Source organism: Ambystoma mexicanum, chromosome 3q, assembly GCF_040938575.1.
Source record: "Ambystoma mexicanum isolate Mex_15411 chromosome 3q, UKY_AmexF1_1, whole genome shotgun sequence".
Taxonomy (NCBI): domain Eukaryota; kingdom Metazoa; phylum Chordata; class Amphibia; order Caudata; family Ambystomatidae; genus Ambystoma; species Ambystoma mexicanum.
Window position 1 is genome coordinate 162,512,037 of NC_090926.1, and position 14,970 is coordinate 162,527,006.

Sequence of the window (14,970 nt, forward strand, 5' to 3'; positions counted from 1 at the left end):
AGCTTAAGGGGCAAAGTAGGAGTTTTTCCAAAGCCAAACACTTTAAGAAAGGCTTTACAAATTGTACCTTTTGTGTCAGTGTCATACTTGTGATATCATGCCTCCCCTACAGATGGCAGAGTCCTGGTGCGTTTTCCTCGATACAACTCTGCATGCTATGAGGTCAAGATGCGATATCTACGAGGCAGTCATGTGAATTACATTAGGAATTGGAGAGAAAATGCACAGTATGGCACTAATTGCACAGGGCACCAGAGGTTCAAATCACAGTGGGACACCAGGAAACAAAATCTATGCGGGGAAAATTGCAGTGGATCACTTTGGAGCAAAACTGTGGTGGGATACATGAGAGTACATTACAGCTGGCTGAATCACAGTTAGGCCACTAGAAGCATTATAGTTTAAGGAATAAAGTGGAATGTTGAGACGAATAATGAGTGGTATAGCCTGGTCTCCACACCACAGATCATTGGCCTATGCAGGCAGCTGCCATTTCACGTTCTCACTTTGCCACTGTGAATTACATTCTCTGTATATGTCTCTATATATCAGTCTCTCTTAGTCTCTCAATTAGATATATTTTGTATAACAATAATCTGAGAACTGGCAGATGAGGAGAGGGAGAAGTCTGGTGACTATGCTCTTTACTCTAAGCAGAGTGGTAAGGGTTATGGGACTGTTGTCTCCGTGAATGGGCTGCCTCATATATGCAAACCCAAGGCCCTCACTTCACCTTCCTTAGCATTTTGGTTTTCAGTCCGAGTGTAGTTTCAAAGCTAACACTAACTAGTTCAGGTGCTGTGTTCAGTGGGCACTGCTGGCGCCTTAGACCATCAGCATTCAGTGATAGGGGGTGCACCAGAACCCCTGACTGTTTCTCCTAGAATGCTAGCCCAGTGTCTCCAAAAGGTCCTAATCCCATCTCCCACATTGCACACGGCCATAAGCCAAACATGAATATCCTGGGCCACCCATCGGTCCCCCTCACCAGCTTTTGAGGCATTTCCATAAATGCAGTCTCAGAATGATGCTGAACTCTACGGGGTACTCTACAGAGGAAGCTCAATGAGATGAGCAGCTGGCAATATTCATCCCCGTGCCCGTACAGGGTGCAGAGGCTACAGGAAGAGGAAGAGAAGCATGCAGTACATGGAGGACAATCAGGGTTGGAGCTAGAATCTCACAACACTGCAATCTCATATTTGCAGTATCTGTGCCCCCCATTAGGTCCTGCTATATGGCAGATCTCATTGGAAAGATATGGCAACGAGCTAAAGAATGCACTGTGGCAAAAAAAAGCAATCGGCTCATTAATAGTTCTTTTCCCGCCTGCTCTCTGATTCCCCATGGCTTCTTGTTTCCCTGCTGTTCCGTCGCTTGGATGTGCTCTGAGGCCCATGGGCATGCAGCGCCTTATTAAGAATTAAATAAATAAAAAGTACTGGGAGGGTGGGTTCCAACTTACTAGAGAACAAGAGTTATTACCCCAGAGGCAGATTTGAAGGCTAGCCACATCAAGTGTGAGATTACAGCTGGGGCAGTGGCAGATGGGTCTTCAATGTATTCCATGGAGCCGGGTGCAGCGTGGGATTTTCCTCTTCTCAAAAGACATGGATTCTGAAGCAGGTATGCTGTATTTATCTAATGTCATGGGGCTGTCCATACCAAGGTAGAACGGGGCTGTTGGGCATTATCCTCTACACAATGTGCTGTCCCCACATGGGGTGTCCTGGAGTCAGGAGGATCAGCCTCACGCAAACAGCAATTTGCACTACAAAGAAGTGGAGGAAGAGACTGCGTTTGTGGAATCAGGAGGTTTCAGGACTGGAGTTGTTGCCCATATATATAAACCGTACACAATTTGGTAAGATTTCCAGCGGGAGTGTCAGAAATGTGATTGTGTAGTTTTGAAACTAGATTCAAAAGCTACAACATGCCATATGTTTTGGACCATGTGAGTTCATTTGATTGCCTGGTAATTTCCAAATAATAAAATAAATGGCTGAAAGGGGATGTTCTCTCAAGACTTGTATTGGCCCAATGTATAGGGCATGCATTTTTGAGCATATATCGATCGATCAGAAATTTTGTTCCAATGCATTTTACCCTCGGTTTTCTCATATTTACACATGCGAAACTGACGGGTTGGAAACCGCCATTTTGTGATAATCTTATCCATTGATCCATCGCCTTAAATTCAAGTGCCCTTGCGGCAGTAAATCAGATCACCTGTTGCTCAAGTTGGCATCGACATGGCAAACGGCTATGCTCCACCTCTTGTCATGACGTTGGTGTACAGCGTAGCGAAACGTACACTGTCATCAACAGCATCAACACATTATTTATCGTGAAAACCTGAAGATCAGCCCCACACGTACACACACTTACAGACAGTAAATGTTTACTCTCTTTTCACAAAAAGAAGAAATTAACTTACACTTTGCAATAAATAGTCATAGTATGGGATTTCCCAAGTCTTTATATTTCTTAATGCAACTGCAAAAAGGGGTAATTCATTAAATGAAAGATTCAGAAATCTCCTGCACATAGTCATTGTAAGGCGGCATTGTTTACTACAAGTCAAACTTCCAATTTTTAGTTCTTCTGTCACATTCCATCCATTCTTTATGATTCCGTTCATCCATGATTTATTCCGATTATTTGAATTGTGAAGTCAAAGGTCGATGTAGTAAAATATAATCCAATTGTGTTGCATCATCTATTTTCTATCTAAGCACATGGCATTCTATGTTTGAGAAAAATGTTTGCTTGTGCATCGAGAAGCAAAATGTTGTGATTCTCTTATCTTCATACCATAAAGGCTGGCATGTAGCTATGAATGACCGGCAATGCAAATGGGCAAAGAGGGGAATCGCAATCAGCCCAGAATATAGATATGACTGTTCCTTAGTGATGGAGATGATCTAGTTCTAGTTGAAGAACCCATCCATGGGCAGATGGTACCCATGGCACACGCACATCCGAACGACGGAACTATGAACATTTGGGAACGCAAAAACATATTTTAGTACCCATTTGCAAAATTAAGCTAGACAATAAAACTACATTTCTATTATTTTCTTTTTCTCTATACTCTACATTTACATTAAAATAATGGACAGCCTTTGCGTCATTACATTTCAACTCAGCACATTGTTTATCATCAAGCACACATTTGCATAAATATTATGGCAATACTGAAAACTTTCCTTACATCATTTGAAGGTTTTCCATTTTAGAAATGTAAAGTTGAAACTCCTTCTCTTTTGACAGCTGTTACAAACAGAGCCTTGACTTTCTTCCGTTCAGTTTCATTATTGTGAATGTCATCTTTTCTTTGAGGTTACTTGCAATATTTTGTCCTTGTAATTTTTAGTATGAAGGATTCTTGGACAAATAAACAAAGAGAACCTGTTTTGTGTGGTCAAATTGCCAAAGCTGGAATTAGGTTTTGTTTTCTGCCGCACCACATAAATTAAAAAATATTATGTTCAAATTTCTATAATAAGCTGTAACAAAAAAAGTAAGACCATATTTTGACTCTTGAAAAGCATGTAATATTTTCTTTCAATGTTACTATGAATAGGCAAATTTCTAATCAAACCTTCTTTATTATTATTTTAACAAACCGAAATGCATACGCATTGGCATTACATCTTGTCTGCCAGTTTTACAATGCAAGTAGATTATCACTTGTATTCAAACTCTAATGTATTAGGTTAAAACGAATATCGACTAACTTCTTTTGACCCAATTGAAACAGTGTCCTATACTAACAATGACAAATAGATACAATGTTTACTGTGAGTTGAATAAAATAGTAACTGTTCACAATATACCAACACCACCTACATCAAGGTGGCTACCAACACCACCTACATCAAGGTGGCTACCAACACCACCTACATCAAGGTGGCCGGTGTGTGCCTGTGTTTCCGTGCTGGCATCCACTCTTTGGAGAAAGCCAGCATCGAACACGAGGGGAAAGCACTTGCATGCTTACAACTCATCACCAATAGGTTGCCTGTATTGTGTTTCTGCTCTGGCTGTTGGGTGGAGGGGGGCAGAGTGTCATGTGTGGGTTTCACAGTCCAGCTGATAGGTTTGAAGGTAGCAAGGTGTAGGGCTTGTGCTCTGAGTGGTAGGGAGGCATGATTTGAGCTAAGGTGAAAAGAAGTGTGGGAGCCCCTCTACTGAGAAAGAACATGGGTCAAACAGCCTGTTATATGGAATTTCCACTCATGAGGGTCTACAACCACGTTTTAGCACACTGCACCCTTCAAAGAGGAGCAATATCCATTTGGATATAAGTCTTTGTCCCACCCACAAGGGCATTCCAGCACCAAAATGCTGGCAATTCTCCTCTTAACAAGAGTTCCATCAGCAACCCCAGACGCATGTTTCAGCCTTGCTGGGCCTTCTCGGTTAGCTTGGGTGTTTATGCTCTGGGTCATGCCACTGAAGAGTTATTGGAGTTTGTAGTTTTATAACTTTACACTATATACTGTGACTCTGTCGACCATATAATGGCATTATTATGTCAAGAACTTTTCAAATCAGGTGTTAGCATTTCTTCATTGGTAATTCAAGCACACCATCACAACAAAACATAGTTGTATCCGCCCGGGCATGTCCACCAACCTTCACACTTCACAATAGACAGTACTCGATTACACACACCCAAAACCGCATCACCACCTATGATAGAATACAAATGAGAAACACACAAAAATCAGACCAGCAGTACACATTTTGTGACCCTTCCGACTCTCCCACCCCCTTGACAATCTGCCACACCAACCATTATCTCACCTGATAACTATGTGTTGCTGCTAGCTATCTAGCCACTCCCTACCCATCGTCTATGCTAGCTGGCTGGTTACAAATGCACACGTGCATTTTCAAAGTACTCTCTTCACCTCTCACATCTCTGACTATACTTTAAAAAAAAAGCTTTCATTAACACAACGCTTCTTGGTCACATCAATGGCATATTATGGCTGGTTATACATTAAATATGATGAAATACACAATAATACAGATATACAGAGAGACAGACTGAGGGTGTGGGCTGCAGGTTTAGAGAGATAACATTCAATCGAGAAACAGATGTTGCCAAAAATGTTGATATGTCACCAGACACATGCATTCAGATATAGACAGATGCATGAAGTGATGGATAGATGAAGATGCAGACAGAGAGATGTGCATTGAGATAGATGTATACACACTAATGGATAAACAGATAAACATTGATGCATAGAGGCAGATGAATAAGTGTACATGTTTATTGAGTGATCTGCGTATATATATATATATACATATAAATACAGTTACATTTGAAGGAAGCGATGGATAAAGCCATATAGTGTAAAGGTATAAAGACAGACAGGCATGTGTATATTGATCTAGATAAACAGGCACATATAGTATTATCTATGAAGATAGATGGAGATAAACGCATAGATGTGATTGTATATATATATTGATAGATATACAATCGCCAAGAGGTCACACTACCAGCTGCACCTCCTCAGAGGTATTCTTCCCTTCCTCTCCTTCCCCCAGAAGCTCACTGTCTCCCGAGCCCTGGTTCTCTCGAAGCTGGACTACTGTAACAGCCTCTATCTTAATCTGCCTGCCTCCACTCTCCGCCCTCTGCAACTCATCCAGAACAGAACTGCGAGACTTGTCCTTGGCCTCAAGCCCGGGGACCGTATCTCTCCAGGACTGAAATCTCTACACTGGCTCCCAGTGGCTGCGAGGATAAAGTTCAAAACCCTCTGCATTGTCCACAAGGCCTTCTGGGGCCTGGGTCCTAAATACCTTCAACTCTCTCTTCCCAAATATCTTCCTTCCCGAGCCCTTCGCTCATCCGCCTCCAACTCCCTCAGGGTTAGCCGCTTCTCGAAGCAACGAGCTGGGGGTAGATCTCTCTCCGCGGCAGGGGCCTCCCTCTGGAACAGCCTTCCTGCCTCCCTGAAACTTGAGGAGAACCATCTCCGGTTCCGGAAGCACCTCAAAACCTTCCTCTTTGCTTCTGCTTTCCCTCTCCCTCTCCCCTGCTGAACTGCTAATTAATTTTCACTGAAACTGCACTGATCCTGCAACTGGACCACTCTAAACGGCCTCGGTCCTGGGCCCTGCCACTCTCCACTTGCACTGATGCCCTGGAACCCCTTTGCACTGCGGGACTGTCTCTGTATCCCTACAGCCACCCCCTCCCCCAGCACTTGTTCTGCACTTACCTCACACTTGCCACCAGCTGGTCCTATTTATTTATTTATTACGTACGCCACTTACCTTGTACTGCACTTTCCCCCTCCCCTTCCCCCTGCACTTTTTCCCACTCCCCTACCCCTGCACTTGCGCGATCTGAATGACACCTGGCCTAGTAGGATCGTTGTCTGTCTCCCCTTGTCCCCCCCTCCCTGCCTCGTCGCGCCTTGAAACACTTGTGTATAGGCGCGTTACAAATACCATATCATATCATATCATATCATATCAGATGTATGCATAGACAACTATGTAAAAATGAGAGATGCACGGAGCATGCTGCATATAGATAAATGTAAATGCAACTAAATAAAGATATGTCTATATACACTGATAAGCAAGCATATAGATTAATATAAAGATGTGTGTGCCATTAGAGTCGATTGTAGATGGAAAGATTGATAGAGGGAGAAGTATGGATACGTTTCAGAGGCACAGATGGATATATGTAGATGGAGAGATAATAAAACATATGTAAAGATTAATACTTGTATACAGAGAGATGAATGGTACTCAATGGAAATGTTCATATAGAGAAATGCAAACACAGGTCGACAAGCACAGACATAGAGAGATGGATAAAGTGAGACATAGAGATGCATTGATAGGGATGGAGAACAAGAGGTGGGTGGATATAGAGAGATGGATACATACAGATGTTGATCATTATATATACATACTCATTGATGGTGAAGAGTAACTGCCACAGACCTATGGTTATTGAACCCTCTGTCAAACCTTATTGCTAATATTTGCAGCAGTGTTTAACATTTGAGTATTGGTCTGTTTCAATCCTCATCCATTTCTAACCACACAAACCTATCCATAAAATAAGAGGTCATACATCTTTTGGTTGCTTTTTCTTCATTCTTTGTGATATCTTTGTCAAGTTCATTCTTTTTCAAAGTTCATGCTCAATAAATATAATGTTCATTGTGACCCAAATCCATGTTACTTCTTGATGCTTAAAGGAAACATTTTTTTTTTAAAACATTTATTTTATTAAGAGAGCAGGTTATCAGCAAGACAGCATTGTAAGAAGCATGACACATATTAGATATGATTGCATTATTGGCATACATACATTCTGCATGAGGCATAGCATATCAGGGCGAAGAAGCAGGTGTTACATCCGCACCAGGCATCAGATTCAACAAGTACAGGCGCAGCAGTGACCAAATGTCTTTAGGTCGACAAGGTGACGGGACCGATAGCACAAAAAGTTCCTCATCATCGTTTACCATACATAGGTCTTTTAGGAAACTGGATCTGGTCGGCCTATTTGCAGACTTCCATGCTTTAAGGATACAGCGCTTTGCGACAACACAAGAGATGTTGAACAAACGTCTCGTGGTTTCCCTTACTTTACCAATGTCGCCAAGCAAGTACTTCAGGGGTATCGACATTATGTCCTCAAGGAGTTCTGCCACTCCCTGCCAAAATTCGGCGATCAAAGGACATGACCAATACATGTGGTATGGCCCGGCATTAGGCGCATTGTATTTGGGGCAGGCTCCTGTGCAATTTTCCACGAATTTGGCCAGCCTGGCGGGGGCATAATGCAGTTGGTTCAAGACTTTAAATTGAATCAATCAGAGCCCTGCGTTCATAGAAACAGATCTAGTGAGTCGGCAGTAGCGGGCCCACCTAATAGCATCAATCTGTGTGCCCACGTCCCTTTCCCAGGTTTCTTTTATCGTGTTACGTGACGGGGAGTGGGTCTGTACTGATGAGTATACCATCGAGACTCCTTTGTTATGGCTATTCGCGGACACTATTGCCCTAATGCATTCGTGTACCTGGGGCTCTATCGGGAAAGTTGGCCATCCAGCAGCAAAGGCGGATCTCATGCGATGGTACTGAAAACGCTTGAGCTGCCCACCTCCCACCACTTCAATGAAGTCTGTGAGTTCGCAGTACGTGCCGTCAGGGAACATATCCCACAATGTAAAAAGCTTATTGGGATCCCAGGATTGTTGTAGGGCTTTATCAAAAGTCGGGGAGATGCTCCAGAAGTTCCATAAAGGGACCTTTGGGTCGTAGGGGTTCTCTGGGCCAATTCTTTTATATATCTTGGCCCAAGCCTGAGTGGTTGTGTACACTGGGTCAAATGGGAAATTATCTCCATAAACTGGGTTGAGAAGAACTGACCTAATGCCGTTGGGGCGGACAGCATGCTTTTCGATGGGGATGTGGGGAGCTGCATCCTCGGGGTCGAACCAATGTTTAGCAAATTGAGCCTGTGCAGCCAGATAATACAATTCGAAATCCGGGGCTGCAATACTGCCCTGTGAGAATGGTTCCACCATCTTGTCCCAACCTAGCCTGGCCGTCTTACCGTTCCAGATGAAAGTGGAAGCAAGTGACTTGAGTTTCACGAAGAAAGGCTTGCCAGGCCAGATCGGGATGTTGTTAAAATAGTACAGGAGTTTGGGGAGGACAACCATTTTGAGTATTGCAACTCGGCCATATAGGGACAGCGGGAGATTCGCCCAGATCTGGAACCTGGTTTCCAGATTTAGCAACAGCTCCCCATGGTTATGTGCATACAGCAGCTGTCTGTCCCTGACAACCATGATACCCAGGTAGCGTACACAGGTGGGAGCAAGCCTAAACCCCGCAATCCCAGAGAGGTCTCCCGCCCCAATGGCCAATGGGAATATCTTGGACTTGGGGACATTGATCCTGTATCCCTAGTGTTCATAGAACTCGTGAATGTCTGACATAATGTGTTGCACATTCTCCTCTGGGTCCTGGACGTACAGAAGGGTGTCATCTGCGTACAATGATATGATCTGCAGGGGGCCAGTCATTCTAAGACCTCTGTGCGAGTGATTCTGATGTATATATTCCGCCATTGGCTCGATAGTAAGGGTGAAAAGTATAGGTGAGAAGGGGCAGCCCTGCCTGGTCCCTCGGTGCAAATGAAAAATAGGGGATAGAGTGGTGTTGGTCAAAACCCTAGCATATGGACAGGTGTACAGCAACCGTACACATCCGATGAAGTACCGGCCAAGGCCGAACCGCTCGAGCACAAGGAAGAGGTATGTCCAGGACACGGAGTCAAAGGCCTTTCGGCATCCAGGGCCACAACGGCCGCCTTCGCGTCCATCTGTGCCATTACATTGAATAGGCGTCTCAGGTTGAGCGCTGTAGACCTGCTTGGTATAAAGCCAGCCTGATCTGGATGAACCAGGATTGACATATAAGGAAGGAGTCTGGTGGCCAGTACTTTAGCGAAAACCTTCGCGTCAGTATTTATCAGCGAAAGGGGTCGGTAAGACTCCATATCCTGTGCCGCTCTGCGGGGCTTTAGGAGGACAGTAATGATGGCTTTGCGCATTGACTCCGGAAGGGCACCGCGGTCCATCGCTTCTTCCCACACCTTCAACAGTAGCGGGGCCAACTCACTCTGGAACTCTTTATATAATTCTTCACTAAGGCCATCCGAGCCAGGGGCACGGCCACCTGAAAGGGATTTAATGGCTTCTTTAATTTCTTCAATTGTGATAGGTTGATCTAGTATGTTACGGGTCTCAGTGGTCAGTGTAGGGAGGTCTAGGTTATCTAGGTACTGGAATGTGTCTTCCCTAGTCCTTGTATCATGGTTAGAGTATAGGGAGGAGTAGAACCCAGCAAAAGCGAAGTTAATGTCTTGCTCCCTGTTGACTATTACCCCCGCCAGAGTTAGGATGCTAGGAATCGGGCTATGGTGCCTGTCGGTCTTAAGCATATTGGCGAGGAATTTCCCGGCCTTGTTGCTCTCCCCATATCTGCGGGCCTTGGTTGGCGCAGCCATGTATAGGACTTCCCTGCTGGCTAGCACATTAAATTCTTTTAGCGTGACATGAATTTTTGCTAACGTTTCCTTATCCTGCGTGATACTGTATTCAGTTTGTAGCAGGTCTATTTTGGCTTTGGCTATACCCAGTTCCCTACGCACGGCTTTCAACATACCTGTGGATTTGCCCAGAATAGTGCCCCGCATCCAGACCTTGAATGCCTCCCACAGGGTAGCATAGGTGGACACTGAGCCCTCGTTAATTTCCATAAATTCTGCAATTTCTGTGTGTAAGGCTTCGCAGATATTGGAGTCCCTAAGAATGGCAGGGGGCATTTTCCATCTTCTAGCTGGAGGTGGGGTGTCGCCTAGTTTAATATCTAATGTTACTGGTGAGTGATCGGAAAGGGTGCGGGGGTGAATTGCACAGTCAGAGACTGTGCCGGCTAGGGATGAGCTAATAAGCCAGAGTCTATGCGCGAGTGGGAGTCATGGACTGACGAGTAAAAGGTGAATTTCTTCTTGTGCGGGTGCAGAGTGCGCCCTGCGTCTATCATATTCACCTGTTCCATGATCTGCGTCACCACCAATGCAGCTCTGGTCGGGGCTCTAGGGGTGGCTGAGGAGCGGTCCAGGGACTGATCTAATATCGTATTGAAATCCCCGCCCCAGATTATTTGTGCCTCCCCCGATGTGGACAAGACATCAAGTAGTGTACAGTAGAATTGTGGGTCGTCCCGGTTAGGTCATATGTATTGACAAGAATTATTTGGTGTCCCACCAGCTCGCCCCATACCAGTGCATATCTACCGTGCACGTTCATTTTACTAGAGTGGTATTTAAAGCACAGTTTGGGATGTATGAGAGTCAACACTCCCATGGATTGCGTAGAGTATTCCGTGTAGTACCTGTGGGGGCCCCATCGTGGTAGGAATTTGGCAATGACATTTCCTAGTGCATGTGTCTCCTGTATATAAAGAATGTGAGGGTTGTGGCATTCAACAAATGCTGCAATCTTCCTGGCTTTAACCGGGTTGTTAAGTCCACGTGCGTTCCAGGAAAGTAGCCTGATATTTAAACCCTTGTTAACCTGTGTCATAATTGTATCTTGGAGGAATCATCTGTCCGTAGCCCCGTCCCTGTCGCGGGTGATACGGGCATCTTGCTATACAACCACTCTCTGAATTTAACATTATAACTCCCCCCACCAAGAATTCTCCAAACAGACCTGGCATACAGCCAGGCATAGCCCACTCTCGAATACCCTTCCCCCCCCCACCCGCATCATCAACCCCAACCCGATGATGTATCCCTTGAAACATAACTTGGGAATGCTCCTGGGGGTGAAGACCGTACTCACATGGCCGCAATCCCAGGAGGTCCTCATGGCCCTACTCCAAACAAGCAATAATGATCAGGGCAACTTCACCACTTGTATTTCCAGAAAATGCAACAGCGTGGTCAGGGTTGGAGTGCATCAGCCGGCGGGTTCATCCGGCTCCCCGATGGGCCGGGGCGGCCCATTCCGAGGCAGCGCCCAGTCCCAGGGAAGTAGAGGGATAGAGGCTTCAACATATGACATATCTTCCGTAGGATTTTCAAAGAAGTGCGCCCGTCCGCCATATTGGATCCTCATTTTCGCCGGGAAGACCAGAGAGTAGGGAACCTGACGCAGCCTCAGTTGTTTCTTGACCGGTTCATAGGATCTTCTTAATGTTTGTATATGTATGGAGAAGTCCGGGTATATGTGTATTCTGCTGTTTTCAAAGAGTAGAGTACCTTTTTCTCTGGCCCTCCAAAGGATCGCATCTCTGTCCCTATAGTTGAGGAGACGGGCGATTATCGTACGAGGCGGCGCTCTGGGTTTAGGTGGAGAAGCGATGTATGGTGAGCACGCTCCACAAGGAAATGGTCTGAGAAAGAGTCTGGGCCCAGAAGGTCTTTCAGGAGAGATTCCACCTGGCGTTCCATGGACCCCCTGCCGAAGGTCTCGGCCACTCCGACCAGACGGATGTTATTTCTCCTGGACCGGGATTCAAGGTCTTTGCATTTATTCAGAGTTTTTTGGAGGTCTCCCTTCAGTTGGGCGATGTCACGGCTGTGCTGTAGTATAGAGTCCTCATTGGTGCCAATCCGATTTTCGGCCTCAGTAATACGTGTGCTCTCTTTATCGACCCTTGCCTTCAAGGAGCTAATTGTCGCCCCGATGTCGTCTAGTTTGCTGTTAACCGCCAGGAAGCCATTTTGGACCATTAGCATTAAACGGTCCACCCTCTCATCCGTCGGGGGTTCCATTTGGCTGTCCATTTGTTTAGGTGGCGACGTGGTGGACCCACCGGGCTGGGCGCTGGCCAACGAGTCCATAGGTCCAGTCTTCTTGGAGCGAGCCCCTTTCTGCTCGTGGCGGCCCATATGATGAGTCGAATGGCCTGTGTCCTCCCACGTCTCTCCGTGGGCCACAATGGTGTACCTGTGATTTTATATGAGGCATGTATCAACCGTGCACCCAACAAGCCTGTAAGGCGCGACTGAAGGCTGGTAAAGGGTCTGAGGTTATGTCGGGTTGCAGGATCAAGGGGGGGTTAACTGGGTAGGCTCTAGATATTCATTCAGGCCCTGTCATCACTGGAGGGGTTGCACAAGGTCGCGCCTCACAGCAGCTGCCCCTCCACGAACTCCAGCCAGAGGGAAGGGCATAACACCCTGCAAATCTCGGGGTCCAGGAGGAGCGCCAGCAGTCCAAGCAGTGCGAGCCACTCAACACTGCAGGCCCTCTGTGGTCTGGTGTGAGTGTCACTTAGCGAGTAGCGGACTCAATCAGGGGTGGTCTGGAAGAACCCAACGCCCATGGATGGGAAATCAGGACAAAGTTCTTTCATGCGGGTCTAGTATATGCACCTTGGGTTCCAGCCAGGCTGCTACTGGAGGGTATTGTTGCAGCAATGGGGTTGCACTTAGGGTTTCCCGTTAGCGCCGAGGGTTTGCCGGCACCACAGCGCTCCACCAGCTCCCAGCCGTGTGTAGTTGTCAACTTGGTTCCACTGTGGGCGGCCTCGCCAGAGATCACGCCGGCACTTCGGGTCTAATAGTAGAGCTGGGGGTCAACCAATACCACGGGGTGCACCGCCTCACCAAGGAACATCAGGTTGTGTCCCTATGCCTGGGCGTGTTTGGACGGACGGGGACACACCGCACCGCCCCCGAGCACTTACTTGAAGAGTTATCTTGAGGGCAACGAGGCCTGCCGACCTCCCTGGGCCGACGCTGACACGAACAGGGGCGTCCTCAGCCTTTCACTCCCGCAGGGCCAGTCACAGAACAGAGACCACAGTGCTCGAGCACGCGGCCAGCCACTTCTCCCACAACGACGGGCCTCCCTTCGATGTGTCTGCAGCGCGGGGGTTCCCCAACCATGGCACCGCAAGCCCGGACAGGCCCACCTCCAGAGCGTCCGCCGCGCTGGGGTTCCCCATCCGCGGCGCAGCAACAGATCGCAGCCGCAGCCAGATGCGAGCGGAGTTCCAGCCAAGGGGTCACCTCACAAGACGCCGTGGCCCACAGAGGTTAGTGTTTGTCTCCGCCGCCGAGAGCGGCTCTCAGGACACGCTGCCGCCCCTCACCCCGCGGCTGCACAGGAGGATTCTTCTGGTGCCCGTGGCCGGCCCGCGCAGCCACCAGGGTGTGGAGGATTCCTCAGGGCGGCACAACTCCCGAACGGCCCACAGCAGCGGCCCCAATTTTTCACAGCTCGTACCGGAGGAGTTGTACAACACGCCAGTGTGCTTCTTTTGCCGTGTAGATTGCCCTGATGTAGGATAATGACAGAACAGGATTTATACGGGCTGGAGCTCCGGGACGAGGCGGCCATCTTAGATGTGCGCAACAGCACCCCCGAAAGGAAACATTTATTAATGCATACATGTTTCAGTGAAACATAACCAATTACATGACATTTGGCTTTTAATTCCTCCTTTTGTTATATGGAGTGAAAAAGAAGCAAATTGAAAGCAGAAGTTCATCTGATTACACGTGTCCAAGGATTTCCATGAAATTGATTATTTAAAGTAGCGTATGATGAAATTGTAAAGACCACACCACCTAATTTGAATCTTGAGGTCAGCATTCCAACAAAATGTACTTTTGGAGGATGAACCACATTAGCAATTTATTTATTTTAGCATTTATAGCAGCACACAAAGCATGTGGCATCTAGGCGCTTATTACAGGAAATGAGCAATGTTCTGTGATGTATACTTCCGCCTGGAAAAATATTCTGTTATCAGTCCATGTGTTTTCATGGCCAGCACAGTAAATGTCAGATCTTTCACAAAGTGAATTTCCATCTTCTCTAATATTGGCTTTGCTACTCATTGTTTTTTTTCTTTTTGTAAACGCCATGGTGTAATGAAGCACGCCAAAAGTACCTCCTGCTCTTGCTTGTTTCCTACCAATGTTGTCATTGTGAGCAAGTACACCCAGCCTTGTTCTGGCCTCCATACTGTCTATGCTGAAATGCAACCTTTTAAGCATGTACTTTAGGCACATATTAGGGAAAACTTCCAAATCAGCAGTGTGGCAAAATTCTGTTATGCCTTTTAAATCTCTGGAAAGCATTTTATTGCACACAATCTTTTGTATGGCCGTGTGAGGAGGGGGGCCTTGCACCGACCACTTTTTCTTACGATCATGCTCTTCACTCAAAGGTTCATGTACACACTCGCAAAATTGCTTGTTATCTCCCCATGAGTGTACATTTGAATTATGCTGGAGCATTGAACATCACTTTTCTATATAAGAATCGGCAAGGAACCCTAACACCTTTTTAAACTCCACCAAAGATGGTTGCTGATACACTGTGGCCATTTAAACATTTCTTCAAAACCTTTTTTTTACCAACTACTGTTGTTTGGATA